This window comes from Talpa occidentalis, unplaced genomic scaffold (assembly GCF_014898055.3).
Source record: "Talpa occidentalis isolate TD23 unplaced genomic scaffold, MPIMG_talOcc4v2.1 talOcc4.6, whole genome shotgun sequence".
In the NCBI taxonomy this organism is placed as follows: domain Eukaryota; kingdom Metazoa; phylum Chordata; class Mammalia; order Eulipotyphla; family Talpidae; genus Talpa; species Talpa occidentalis.
The window spans coordinates 84,047,149-84,061,126 of record NW_023604972.1 but is presented as its reverse complement, the minus strand read 5'-3'; positions in this window follow the sequence as shown (position 1 = coordinate 84,061,126).

Genomic DNA, 13,978 nt, shown 5'->3' with positions numbered 1-13,978 from the left:
ACCCAAAGTAGTCAGATTCATAGAGGCAGAAAGCAGAACTGTGGGTGCCAGGGGGGTGGGTGGAGAGGAAATGGGAGTGGAATTTGATAGGCACAGAGTTTCCGAGGGCAAAGATGAAAAAGATCAGGAGATAGACGATGGTGGTGGCTTGGATATCAAGGTGAATGGACTTAATCCTACTGAACTGTGCGCTTCACCGATGGTTGCTTTATGTTATGTATATTGTACCACAATTAAAGGACGTGCCATCTCCGAAGCACTGTGCAAATTTTAGGAAAAGATTCCAAGGCCACAGGGAAAGGACTATGCGCTCTAAGAGACACAAGCAGAGAGCTGTGATGAAGGTGTTGTTCCAGCTGCTCCTGACCCCCAGTTCTAGCGTCACTGGTGGGGCTTGAAGCGGCCCCTACTATGGTGAAAAGCACCTCCCTGCCCCACAGACTTTGGGTCTGGCCAGACGCCTTACTGTATTTAGCCAATGGAATGTGAGCAAATGTGATAGACTTTGTATCTTGGCCATTGGGGGTTGGCTCTTTCTTTTTTCCTTCTGCCATGAGATTGGCTTGTCCAAAATAGTCACTGCTTGGATGATTTCCATTTTGGATGTTCATTGGAGTGTATTGGAAGTATACATCCACACTAGGAATAGGGAGAAAATTCTACATGTTAGCACATAGTTCCTGCAGCAATGGTATTTGCTTTCTCTACCTTTGCTCTCCAGATCCCACTCCCTCTCTGCCTCCGGGTAGGCGGATGCTTCCTGAAAACACTGTCCCAGACAGTATGTTCTTTTCTGCCACATGCCTGGCTTCCCAAACTTATGAGCCAGGCCGGGGCTAAGGGTGACTATTCTGAGACTCCGTTGTGAAATCTGTCTCCCTCCAAATTTATCTAGACAAATGAAAAGAGCTCGTCCCTATGAGTTCACCGGAACATCCTAGTGCTCTCGCCAGGGCATCAGAAAGGAAAGGCCAGACAGACCAAGGGTAACCAAACCTGGTGTGGAGTTTCCATTCTTCACCACAGTCCCACCCCTCAGCTTCATTCCTTCGCTCATATAAATATTCCCTCCAAAGTTCCTGGTCTTCTCTATTTCAATATTCAGAATTTTTCTCCCCCTATTTGAGATGTGTAAGCTTCTAAATCTGGGGCAGATCCCCTTTTCTTCATGTAACTCCACAGGAATTCTCTCCTGTTCCCTCAGTGTTTGCCCAAAATAGGTACAGTTATGAGAGCTGCCGCTGCCCACAGACTGCAGACAGCTGTCCCCCGGGCTGCGGCACAGACAGAGGGAACGAGAGGAGTTTTACTAAGAAAGCCTGTGGCGGGAGCCTGGAGGCACAGGCCAAACAGAAAATAGCCCAAGAGGATGATCTCAACTTATTCTTGACTGCTAATTTCTAGTTACTGTACAGAACACAGAGTTAGAAACAGTCTGTGCTCGGAGGGTTTGCAGTCTTAGCTGCCAGCGGTATGCCCTGTGCACGGGGCTGGTCAATAAATATTATTTGATGAGCCGGCAGTCTGTTGGGAGGGAGGGACAAACTGGCTTGGAATAGTTCAAGCTCTCAGTCCAAGAGAAGAGAAATGGGGGTTTGCCAGAGTCAAAAGCCTGGCCTGGCTGAGAAGTAGTAACAAAATGATAAATAAGCAAGTCTGTTTATGAGCAGTGAACTTTTTATACCATGGTGTTCAGGTGCTTTTGACCACAGCTCCCGACCCTGCCCAGTGGCCCCAGGAGGCTTGGAGGGACAGAGTCATCCCCATTTTTGAGGACAAGTGGAGACATGTGGTTGTGCGGTACTGATGGCCCAAGGTAGGTTCGTTACCTTCCAGCCAGATTTCCCTCCTTCACAGGACCCTTCCGATACAGAATCACCTGCCAAACATCAAAAAACATCTAAGGCCCAACACAGATTTGGCTTTGAATTCAAGTTGGCAAATAGTCATTGACGTGAAACAGAGAACTTCCCCAGAGGAGCCAGGAACAGCCAAGCAGGAGGGAATGTGGCCCAGATCTACGTGCTCTGCTGAAGGGAAGCAAACAGACACTAGACACCTCTGCTGTCCCTGATGTGTGGCCCCTGCTGGTGACACGCAGGAGATACTCCCTCCCTCCCCTCAGTGCTCAGATCACCATCTGATTCACTGGGTAAGACAGTTGGCAAATGGCAGATCCCACGCTCGGCTGGCTCGGCTCAGCCCCATCTCTGAAAATGAGCAGGTGGCTTACAAACTACTGTAAGTGCCCACAGGAGCTGCTGCCCCCACTTGGCCCTCTAAGGCAGTTTGAAAATGCCTGGAACTGACTTAAAATTAAAAAATTAAAAGGCATACTCATAGGCATGGGTGTCAAATTGATGATCAGCAAAGAGAAAAGTCAATACACTGAATTAACCTGAAAAAATGAAATGGAAGCACAATCAGCTAACCAAAGAGGCACGATCCTCCGTTTTTAAAAAATTCACCAAACCTCACCAAAACCCATAAAATACAAAGCCAGGAGATGCCAACTGGTACAGACACAGCAGACTGAGTTTCAGGGGCCAGCTGTCCAGGATGACAGGATTGTGGCTGATGGGTACCAGCCTCCGGGGAGATGGGCTTTAGGTGGGGTGCCAGGGCCCAATCACAGTTGTTTACATCTGCTTCTTGGAATACTAAAACAGCATTGTGCTTCAAGCCTTATGCCCCAGAAACCTAGCTGTGTCCCCCCTGGGAGGACAGACGGTCCTGTTTTGAGATGACTCCTCCAAGCACAGGTCAGCCAGAGGGCACAAGGTAGCACTGTGCAGAAGAAATGCCAGCTGAGGGGTCAGAAGAGCTCTTTTCTACTCTGCCATCTACCTCTCTATCACTGGCTTTGGTTTTTCTGGTAAAATGGACTCCACATTCACCTACCCCATGTTGATGGGAGAAGTAACATCCAACTGTAAAATATAAGATCTTGACATTGTTGGTGTCCCAGCCTATCCCACCATTTTCCTGGCTTGAAGGAGATCTCAGGTTGGTCTTCTCCTGCCTTCTCAGTCACATGGAGGGGCCTGGCCTGCCACTACTCTTGCAGTGTGAATGGACTGCATCTTCGGAGATTCCTAGGGGCTGTCATTCCTGTCAAATCGTTGTCAACTAGTGACAGCACCGCTGTTCCAATGTGTCCCTGTTCCCAGAACATGTTTGTTGACATCCAATGTTTGTTCCACTCTGAGAAGAAATACTGAAGACTCTGATAAGGCTTAGAGTATCTCCTCCTAAACCTGCCCCCCACCCTGAATCAATCTTACAGAAGATCTTTTGGGAAAGCCTGAGGCTTAGCACTAATATCTCCATATTAGAGCATGAAACCCAGAAGCCAAGACTGAAACTGAAGTGTGCCGTATTGTGCGATGAAAAGTTTGAGATAATCGCAGTGATTGCATGAAAATCACTAAGCACAGGGAAACCACAAGTTGAAGTTAGAATGTGAAAGCCTAGAGTGGATGCATTTGCGGGTGCCTGCCCAGCCCCTCTTCTCTGGCAAGGGCCTCCTCATCCATCAGATGAAAGCCTCACAGACTCACTTGTGCCGTATACCCTGCTTCCTTGGCTGCCACTGATCAGGCAGAAGGTTGGTGTGGATGGACAGATGAAATGTCCCTGGAAATATGGAGTTGGAATTTGAAGATGCAGCTGTTTGCTAGGGGTTTATAGAACTGTGGGACATGTGAACTTGTTTTCTGTGGAGCACACATCTTCTGCATGGACATGCAGAGAAGGCGATCTAAATAGAGAGGAGAGAAAGGAGACACACAGATGAGAACACACAAAGACTGCCAGCCTTAGGCCCCGACAGCATCCTGGGGTGGGGCTCTGGGTCTGATTCCAGACCCTTATGAAATGCTCCCTCTCTGGTATTTCACGAGACACTTCTGATTCCTCATACTACCACACCCTCCATTTTCATTCGCTCTAAGTAGAGTTTATTTCTATTATTTGCAACTCTAAAAACCATAAGTAACTCGAGAAACTTGCAAATCAAATGAGGAAGTTTCAACATTATTCCATAAGCCATGGAGACCGCACAGCCAGGGGTGCAATAATTGGGTCGGGGGAGGGCAAGGAGCGCTGGTGTCTCTTCTTCTTATAAGGACACAAATCCCTTCATGGGAAGCCCACCTTTATGACCCTATCCAACCCTAATTACCTCTCAAAGTTTCTACCACCATATACCATCACATTGTGGGTGCAGAGGCTTCAACATAAGAATGTGGCCGGGAAAACAAATATCCAATCCTTAGAATTTACTAGGAAAAGAAACTTTGCCCAGACTCACCCTCTTGGAGGAAGGAGTGAGTGCTCATTAAGGCTCTGCCTGAGTGAGATTCTGGTTTACTGCTCCTCCAAGGGCAGCAGGAGGGTGGGCTGCCTCCTGGGGATGTCTGAAGCAGACTCTTTTGTATTCCAGAATGGGCTTGGCCTCCTGGCAGGTTGTCCCTGCTGTGGGATTATATTAGTGTCAGGTTTCTAACCTTAGCCTTAGACCCCGACAACTAGACATGGAAGCTTCCCTGCAGAAATTAGTCATGGTAAATTTAGCCTCACCAAACCCCAAACAGAAAGTACCAGATTCTGCAATCTGGCCCTCCACAGACTGAACCAAGGCAGAGAAAACTGTGAAGATGTTTAAGCAAGATTTCTTGTGGCTTTGGCCCCTTTGGCATGTAATTGTTGCTCTGACCCATGGTCTATCCTCAAGGCCCCTCAGATCCCCACCAGGCACAGGCCTCAGATCGTCCAGGAACAGTTGTCAGTCCCCTTCCAATAGCATCCACTGGACACTGGAATTAATGACTCTCTGGAAGCTGGAAGGGGTCAGTATTTGAAAATTTGTAAAATTTCTTTTATAGGGAGAGGATGACCAGAGAGAACTGCCATCTTTCTTGGAGAAAGAGAGAACTTAAAAATCACTTAATTGTGACATTTGGGCTTAATATCCACAAGTTCAAAACTTTTCCAACACCCTTCCACATCGCTCTCAGCCGCCAAATGACTTCAGTTGCTCAGAGACAATCCACTCTGTGTCTGGAGCATCAATTTGATTTACAGAGCATTTCAAAATATTTATATATTTTTTAGGGTTTCCATCACAGCCACAGCCAGTAACCTGCTGTGTTTGAAAATGTCTGGGCAGTAATTGTCATTGTTTGCAACGGCTATTTTGGACTCCAGTGAGTGCCGTGGCATTTTGTAGAATCTAGGAATGCAATTACCAAAGTTGTATACATAATCCAAGTGACCTCCTGGCTTCAGAAGCTCAACCCTTATGAAAAAAAGGATAACAACAGCAAAACGTTTGTTTAATTTTTCTTCTGTAGTTGGTCAGTGGTAGGTGGATTATATTATGGCCAATTTGGCAAAAAGATGATTAGTGTAACAATTCCTTATAAGTACAAAACAACATTGGATTAAAGATACAAGAGAGACTATGATGGGGATGACGGGCTCCTCTGACCCATTTTCTTACCTAAGTGTTTGTGGAGGAAATTGGATACCGAGGGGAGAGGACGTCTGTGCCTTGTAATGATTCATCCTTCGTGATGCAAGAGATTGTTTTTTACCAATTAAAAGAGGGCACTCTATCGTCACTTAAAAACAAGTTGCTAGCAGTCAAGAAGTTTATGTTAAAAACATCCAAACCTACTCATTAGAAAAGAGACCATTTTGGAGTTAATAAGTGACTTTACAAGTTGCCCTGTGTGTCATTAAGGATTGGGGGCGGGGGTGGGGGTGGGTGAGGTGGGGGTGGGGGTGGGGTGGGTGGGGGAGGTTTGGATCTTATCAGTTTCTGGCAGGCTCAAGTTACTTCCCTAATTTTTTTCTTTCTCCTCTTGTGTTTTTGCTTTCAGATACTGCCTGGAAACTGCACAGCAAAAGCCCTCCTGCAGTGTGAACCAGAGCTGTTAGACCTAAGTAAAGAACTGATAAACAGAACCTCTTGATTTCCAAGCAGATCAGTGGTTTGGGTAACTGTATTGCTAGAAATACAGAATTGCCAAGAACATGTCTCGAAACTTCCAAGCTTCCTTTAAGTAAAAACAATAATTTGTCAACTAGAAATACCCCTGGTCATTTTCCTTACGCCTTTCAGTCTTACACAACAGCCTCCCTCTCCTCCTGTCTCTAAGCTTGCATGTTGCCTGTGGATGGCTTCCAGCGTTGGGTTCCGGGCCTACCCCACAGCATACCCTTGCATCTAAGATCGGACAGTGCTCCACTTGCTCTGGCCCTCTTCTTGGTTTTTTTGCTTTCCGGCTTGTTTTTAGGCAGTCAAGAGGTCACTGGAAAACTGAAATGAAACTGGCCCTAGGCAGGTCCGCTGAAGGCCTTTGAGAGCCTGAACTTCGCTGAGTGTCACAGACCGAAGATGGAACCCAGGAGACTCAGGGCTCTATCACTATTCGGGGCCCATCTTTATTTATTCCAGTCTTCACCAACCCTTTCCCTCCATTCACTGTTTCCTAGTTCCTGCATGAAATTATACCAGGTGCAGACAAACACCCTGCACACACCCTCCATCCCCCAAACACAGCAGACTTGTTCTGAAACCCTGCTCCAAACCCCAGTCCAACTCCCAGACTCCAGGAGAACAGCAACTGCGGCGTGTCAGCAGCACGCACGGGCCGTCTTGAGGGAAAGCACTGCCAGCGCGGCTCGGTGGGGGAAGAGTTTCGTCAAGACAGGCTAATCATTCCCAGTCGAGCTGGGTGCTGCAGGGCTGCGCGTAGACAGCTGTCAGCCATGGTTACGGGGGAGGCCGCCGCCCGGAGGGGCTGGTGTGTGTATGGGGAGGGGGGGAATCCTGAGCCCAGACTAGGGCGGTGCTCAGATAATGGTAATAACCACTGTATCTAAGTGTCCGCCACCTACAGAGGTGACCTCATGCAAGCCTCTTGATAAATCATCCAGAAAGCTCCCACAGGAAGTTGTCCTCCAGGAGGATCTTCACTTGTTTTTCTTTTCGAATTATGCACATGACCAAGATAAAATATCTTAGTGGCTACCGTTTACATAAATTACATGGCTCTGTAATGCCAATTTTGTATCCAGGCAGGGAAATCTTTCAGCCAAAGGAGCTTTTATAATGTAAGCTGGCCTAGGTACTTCCTCCCTGGTTCATGTATACCCCCGTTTGTTTTTTATTACTGTAAGCATGGCTTTTGATTAAAGGAAATGAAAGCATTGCCATTTTTGTTCATTCATTCATTCATTTTAAAAGGCGATGGATGCTTTTGTGATGTAAAGATGTTCCCTGGGAAGCAATGACCGCCTCTGCTGGAGGAGCGATTTAACAACAAATACATTATTCTTGCAAAATTTTTCCTTGTGCCAGGAAAGCAAAGTGATCTGAGCTTCCTGGGGGAAAGTTCCTCTGTCTGTGGTAATTCAAGGCTGTGGTAGAAAGGGGTCCAGACCCTCCCTGGTTCACTCCAATGCTAAGCTAAACCGCCCCACAACAAGAGCTAGCAAATTAACCCTTTAATATGTCTTTAACTATATTAAAGTTGAGATACTGGGGAAATGGAGAAGCTACAAATTTATCATCCAGCATTTATGCCTAAGTGAGAATACAAAACTGGAGAACAGATTTTGACAGAAAGGAATCAAAAGATGGTCTCTAGTTGTTATAGGACAGGGAGAGGGGCAGCCCAAACCCCGCAAACCTGCCTATTCTACATGGGTTCTGCCATCCGCCGCATCAACACAAAACATAGGAGACTTTAATGGGAAGGAACTTTAATAAAACTAGGAAACAATACAGGTAAGGCAAAGAGTCTAGTTTCTAAATGAAGCATCCAGAGTTACCCGTCCCCTCGTGGGTAAAAGTCCATCCAAATGGGATTGGCCCAGAACAAGGCCCCAAAGCCTGCCACAAGTCTAAAGCATCTTCCAGTGGGGGCCCACAGAAAAGGGTCACAAACAGCCAGACAAGGCCGGAAGGAAAAGAGCAAAATCAACATCAAAATAAAAGCTGCCATTGTTACCTCCCCATGGGTCTCACCCACGTCTGTGTCACCCAGTCCACAACCCAAAGACAAGCGCAGTTTCTTCACGTGTCTCTAGGCTCCATGCGCCTCCTCCAGGTCTCCTTTTGGCTCCATTCTGCTTCCTTCCTCAGTCTCTTCTGCAGCTTCTCTTCTTCCTGCTCAGCTCCACCCTCCCTTGGGTGGGGCAGGGAACCTCCCCCTTTCCTGGGGACCACCCTGTTACATAGTGAATATCAAACCCAAATTCTCAGGCTTACATTCTACATTCTAAGTGGTCCTTGATCAACTCCGCTTAGCCTAAGTGAGGGTTGTTCTTTGGAATTCTCTCATCCAGTGAGATTGGTCCTACTTCTGTTGTTTAGAGCAAAATACAACTTATACTATTGAGGGCCACTGAGGGTCTTCAGATATTTGAGGTTAACCACCATGTTCCATCAGCCCACTAATCTTTAAGTTCTGGCCTGTCTTCGACTCACTTCATGTGCTATGATTTCCACTGCCCCACTGTCATCCACTAAACCTACTCCACTGGCCCAGATGTTTTAAAGTGTGGCTCCTAGACTGAGCACAACATTCCAGGTGCTCTGTTGAACATGTTCTGTGATCCAAATAAAACAACCACTTCTCAGTGCCCACTCTGTTTAGTTCAAGGCCAGCTTTCAGGAGCTGGTATCAAGCCATGTCACCCCCTTACTCTGCTGATTTTTAATGAAAAACTTATTTTTATCTATATTCAATTTCTCTTTGATACTCCTAAGTCTTGGTTGTATCTTTTGTTGCTATCTTACTTACTTTTGTGTGATTCTCAAAAGTGACAAACAGGTTTCCTATATATGTTTATCAAAATCATGGATAATAATATTGAATAAGATACGGATAATGGCTGAGATTTGAGGCACATAACCAAAAACTTCCCTCCAGGTGGAAACCCATCCACTGTATGACATTATGGAATTCTGTTCTTGTCCACTTTCTATCATGATTAATTTGTCTTTGTCTTCCACAACTAGCACAGTGTCTGGCACAGTGTAACTTAACTGTTGAACAAATGTTATCCACCATAGTTCTCCATTCAATGCACAGAGAACAGATAAGATAGAAAGATGGATGTATGGATGGATTGGTGGATAGATATAGAGATAGATAGAGATACGTATCTTGCTAAATGGAAGATAAACTGTCTGCACTGTCTTCCCTAATCTATTAATGTAGTAGCAGTAGTAATTAATGTAGAGTTAATAAGGATTTTGCAGTTTGGGTTATCTAAGGAAAATGCATAAGAGGAGCTACCCTTGGGATCAGCATGTGAAGCAGGCCTGGCAACAGTCCTGACCAGGGAACTTTAAAAACAAAATGGGCTATTCTTGTTGGGTCCAAATGGCCAGGCCTTTCTACTATGGCCTTTATCAGTTGTTGGATGTGACCACCCCAGGAAGGACATAACCTCGGGTGAGATGACTCTGTAGTTGAGGCCAACTCTGGGGGTACTGAAAGCAGAAGGCATCTAGCAGCGATTGGAATAACAGGTCTTTCCTTCAAAAGGGTCTGGGGGCAGAGTTTCTATCACATACTAACCCTTGCACTGTTCATTTCTGCTTATTCATAGCTGCTCAAGGGACTTTTCTTTTTTTTTTTTTTTTTTAATAGAGGCATGTTTTTATTTATTTATTTATTTATTTATTATATTTGTTTATACATGCACTGGGTACAGTCAGAAGCGCGGGAGGGTGAGAGAATTCACCAGAGCCAGAGTGGGGAGCAGAGCAGGCAGAAGGACTGAAGTACACTGCTGAGGGGAGCAGCGGGTGGCAGGAGAGGTCTGCGCACCATGTGGGATCCTCCTCCGGTGGCCGGGGAGCAGCCGGGGATCGAACCGGCGCCGCAGAGGCCGCAGGCAGCTTCGCAACCCAGCGCTCAACCGCTGCGCCACCGGGGAGGCCCTCAAGGGACTTTTCATTTAGGACTTTTGGTGAGTCTCTTTTCCTAGGGAAAATTAAAAGTCAGTGGTTTGTGAGAAAAGCCACACCTCCTGTTGCTGTAACTGGCTTTAGGATTGCAACTAATAATAATTTCTCTCCTCTAGTCCTCTCACTTTCGGCTAGTACTTTTGTTAGTGCTGTTGGTATGGGTTCCCAATCACCATGCTTGAGTCAGGCCAGGAGTTCTGCACTATTCATTTATCATCTGAATTATCTTGGAAGTTCCAATAATCGAACATGGAAACACCAAACATATCCCGGCCATCTGTTGTGCAACAGCACCCCTTTCTCTTTCTGATAATTGTGGTCAGTTACCCTGTCAGGATGGCAATTCTTTATCTGGTCATCTCGGTGCACATGGAGGTCAAAGTGCCCAGGTGGCAGCCATAGCTTTGAGTTCAATGGGATTATTGCTATGTCCCCTAATGAGATGGTCTCCCTTCAGTGACCATTAACCCTGCAGAGCCTGGGGTTCCAGGAATGGGAATAACAGAGTCTCCAAATGGGTCATAGGAGAGATAGTAAACAGAGCTACTGTTGCTCCCACTCCTTGATTCCCAGACCCTGTATTCTTCCTTTTGGAGTACAGATATATAAAAATGACTATGATCAAATTGAGTATTGCATCATAGAGAATGGTGCTTCATCCTTATAAAATATCCAAGTAGGGAGTCAACTCAGTATTCAGCAGGCTATTGCCATGTCCTATCGGGCTGGGAGTTCATAGATGACATGGTAGGTTGCATGACCAGTAAATCCCCTGGTCAAAGCACTAACCCACTCTTGTATCAACTTTGCTACAAAGTATATGTCCTGGATTAATGTGAAGTTATTTGGATCTCATGCCGGCAGGTCAAATATCCCCAAATTTCTCAGATTGTGGGACAGACTAAGACTTCATGGGCAAAAGCTGCAAATCCATACCCAGGCAATATATCTATTCATTTCAGAATGTATCATTTCCGTTTCAAAAGTGGAAGAGGGATTCAACATAGTCAACTTGTCACCAAGTAGATGGCTTGTCTCCTTGAGGGATGGGACTATATCAGTGACTTAATATTGATCCCTATTACTGGAAGGTTAGACATTCAGCAGTAGCAGTTAGATCAACCTTGGGAAGTAGGGTTCATTCACAGCTTCTATCTCTGCCCTAAAGCCACTCTGTTCACTTCTTCATTGACGGAGGTTGCGTATCTACTTGTTTTTAGTGCTTCTGTAGAAGATGCTCTTTGAGAGCATAAATACACGATAAAAAGATCTAGATAAGTTACTAGACTCTAGAAAAGGTAGATCAAAGTAATCCACAGAACTATTATATCAAGAACTCACAAAACAGAGGAATCAAACAAAAGAAAGCATTATAAATATTGACATTAATTAAATGTGTACCTATATACAAACAAATGTTGAAATCTTCTTGAAAGTAAGGAGTATGTCCTGATTTTTCTTCTTTCTTTTTTTACGAAGTTTAGTGAAGTGTTTGTTTCCCCATAAATTTATCAAGATATAATTGACATGCAATATTATGTAACATTATGTAAGTTTATCTACCGTATTTGGGAACTCAACCTTCTTTGGACTTTGACTACTCTGCCGATTAAATCCTCATCCTCGGCTTTTATTGCTATCCTGTAATATGTGAGAATCCCTTTGTATGACACCTGAGAGGCCCTTTGTTTTCACACTTCATTTTCAATTGCCTATTATGTGTTCTCAGCCTTTTATTATCTTTTCCTAGTGTCCAAGTAGCTTAGAAATAGCTATTCAATTTCATTGGCCTTTCAGTTACTATTTGCTTCATATACCTCAATTTTCTGATATCTTGCTCCAGATCATATATTCCCTTCTACTGGTATAATGTCCCATTTCACCAATAGTGGAAGTTTTAGCAATTTGACCACCATCTTGTGCCAGGAGCTGTTTGTGTTCCACCTACCACAAAATGGGCTCTAAGAGATTCTGCTCTAAAACCTGATCTTATGATCTGTGTTCCCAGACTACTCCTGGTACCAATTTCTCCAGGAAGTAGATTATGACAAAAATCTTCCATGGAGCAGTAAATACCTGTGGAAGGGGTGGGGGAAGCAGAATTGGTCAGAGGGATGGATTGAACTATAAAGCTGACCTAATAACAGCCTCTACTGACTCCACAGAAATAAGGCTTGAATTTTAGAAAAGTCATGGTGGCTGCAGGGGGAGAATGATGTAGAAGGGAATAGAGTTCTTGGCAGAAATCAATGAGAAAACATTCCGATGCCTCGATCAGACTGATGGAGGTATGTAGAGACTGGGCAAAGAGCACAGCTTTGTTTTTGTTTTTGCTCCCTGTCATGCACTGGAAAGGAACTGCTTCTTGCCTCCCCCCTAGCTTCTGAGAACCTCAAGCTAGGCCACCTTCTCCACGATTGTTTTCACACCATCTTCCCTCTATGTGCAATTGTCTCTGTGTCCAGATTTTTTGTATTGAAATTTTAAGAATGACAGATTTGATTTATTACAGTAATCAGAACTTTTCAAAGAAAGAAACAACCTCAAAGAAACTCCACTTAAAGTGGGGAGCTTTTTTTTTTAAGATTTATATTTATTTTTACTCAAGAACCAGGGTACAGGCCAGATGTGCAGGAGGGTGAGAGGATTCACCTGAGACAGAGCAGGAAACAGAACAGGCAGACTGACGAAATACACAGCTGAGGGGAGCAGCAGGTAAAACAGGAGAGGTCTGCCCTGCCATGTGGGCATCTCTGAGGCCTGAGGGGATCGAACCGGCATTGCAGAAGCTGTGAACAGCTTCACAGCACTGCATTCAACCACCTGGGCCTCCAGGGAGGCCCTAAAGTGGGGAACTTTTGATTCCAGTAACCAAATCATGAAAAGCGGGGGAGTCACTGCGTTGACTGGCTGGGGAGATGGAATGCTGCCATTTCTTTCTATTTTTGGTTTCCTTTCTGCTTATCTCTGGAAGTTAACTATTCACTCTTTCAGACTTGGTAGGGTACATGTCTTGCTGGTGGCTCAGAAGTCATGTCTTTATAGCTTCTGATTAAAGAAGTTCTTCTTTCTCCCTGAATCATAAAAAATTCAGAATGTAGGACCCAAAAAAGCTTTGATCAACCAGACTTGGATCATCTGCTCAACCCTGGACACATCATCGTGTCCAAGGGATAGGGCTTTGATTGTCTAAGGGGCATGCTTGTGCCAGTGGTCGAGGAGGTAAAGCCTGCTATCAGATAAGAGCAGGGGAGATGTGGGCAATCCCAGCAGATACAAAAGCGCTGCAGGATTTAGTGAATTTGGTGATGGACTGGTTTATTGATTTGGAGGACTGGCAGAAATAAGCCGGGGATGATACTTAGATTTCGAGCTGGGATGCTTGAAAAAATGTTGGGCTCATTCTCTTAAGCAAGAAACAGAGGAAGAGAAGCAGGTTTGAAGGAGAAGACAATAAGTTCAGATTTGTACCCATAGAATGTTAAAGAGCACATGAGACATTCTAATCTCAGATGGTGCTTGGTGTCTAGAGATTTGAGAGGTGGACAGAGATTTGAGAAACCTCAGCTTTTTTTTTTTAAGATTTATTTAATTATGCATATAAGAACTGGGGTACAGAGGTGTGGGAGGGTGAGAGGATTCACCAGAGACAGAGTGGGGAGCAGAACTGGCAGGCTGACTGAAATACACTGCTGAGAGAAGCAGCGGGTAAGAAAGGAGAGGTCTGCTGCACCATCTGGGTTAGTGCCTTGGCCGGGGATCGAACCTTGCTGCAGTGGCTGAAGATAGCTTCATAGGTTGCACTTTAACCCCTTGTGCCACCAGGGAGGCCCGAGAAACCTCAACTTTAAAAAAGTCCTTGCAGAGCCTCCCCTGGTGGTGCAGCGGTTGAGCGCTGGGCTGCGAGGCTGCCCTCAGCCTCTGCAGCGCCAGTTTGTTCCCAGGCCACCGGCGAGGGTCCCACAAAAAAAAAAAAAAAAAAAAAAG